Genomic DNA, 1126 nt, shown 5'->3' with positions numbered 1-1126 from the left:
TAGTGAGTTTCTAGAAATTTGTCCATTTCCTCTAGGTTTTCAAATTTTTCAGAGTACAATTTTTCATAGTAATCTGTTATGATTCTTTTAATTTCAGTTGAGTCTGTTGTGATATCACCCATCTCATTTCTTATACGGGTTAACTGCTTCCTCTCCTGTTTTTCTTTTGTCAGGTTGGCCTATGGTTTATCAATTTTGTTGATCTTTTCAAAGAACCAGCTTCTGGACTTGTTAACTCTTCCAATTGTTTTTCTATTCTCTGTTTCATTTAATTCTGCTCTAATTCTTATTATTTCCTTCCTTCTGGCGCCAGTGGGCTTCCTTTGCTGCTCTGTTTTTTACTTGTTTCAGTTGTAGGGTTAATGCTTTATGACCCTTTCTTCTTTTTGGACCTGTGCATTTATTGCTGTAAACTGACCTCTGAGCACTGCTTTTGCTGTGTCCCAAAGGTTCTGGTAGAATGTGTTTTCATTCTCGTTTGATTCTATGAATTTCTTTATTCCCTCCTTAATTTCTTCTATAACCCAGTAGTTTTGAGAAAGGTGTTGTTCAGTTTCCATGTGTTTGATTTTTTTTTTTTTCTTGCATTTTGTGTTGTTGATTTTCACTTTTATGGCTTTATGGTCAGAAAAGATGCTTCGTAATATTCTGATGCTTTGGATTTTGTTAAGGCTTGCTTTATGGCCTAATATGTGGTCTATTACGGAGAATGTTCCATGTGCTTTGGAAAAGAAAGTATACTTGGATGGTGTTGGGTGCAGTGTTTGCTATATGTCAATGAGATCAAGTTGGTTGATTGTAGCATTTAGCTCTTCCATGTGTTTGTTGAGCTTCTTTCTGGATGTTCTGTCCTTCACCGAAAGTGACGTGTTGAAGTCTCCTACTACTATTGTGGAGCTGTCTCTCTCTTCAGAGCTGTTAGAGTTTGTTTATGTATTTTAGAGCCCTTTTGTTGGGGGGGGGTAAATATTTATTATAGTTATGTCTTCCTGGTGTATTGACCCTTTAATCATTATATAGTGCCCTTCCTATCCTCTGTGGTGGATTTTACTTTAAAGTCTATTTTGTCAGAGATTAATATTGCCACTCCTGCTCTTTTTTGAGTGTTGTTTGCTTGATATATTTT

This window comes from Trichechus manatus, unplaced genomic scaffold, assembly GCF_000243295.1.
Source record: "Trichechus manatus latirostris isolate Lorelei unplaced genomic scaffold, TriManLat1.0 scaffold00073, whole genome shotgun sequence".
NCBI classification, from domain to species: domain Eukaryota; kingdom Metazoa; phylum Chordata; class Mammalia; order Sirenia; family Trichechidae; genus Trichechus; species Trichechus manatus.
The sequence above is the reverse complement of the archived record's forward strand: the minus strand, read 5'-3'. Positions refer to the sequence as shown.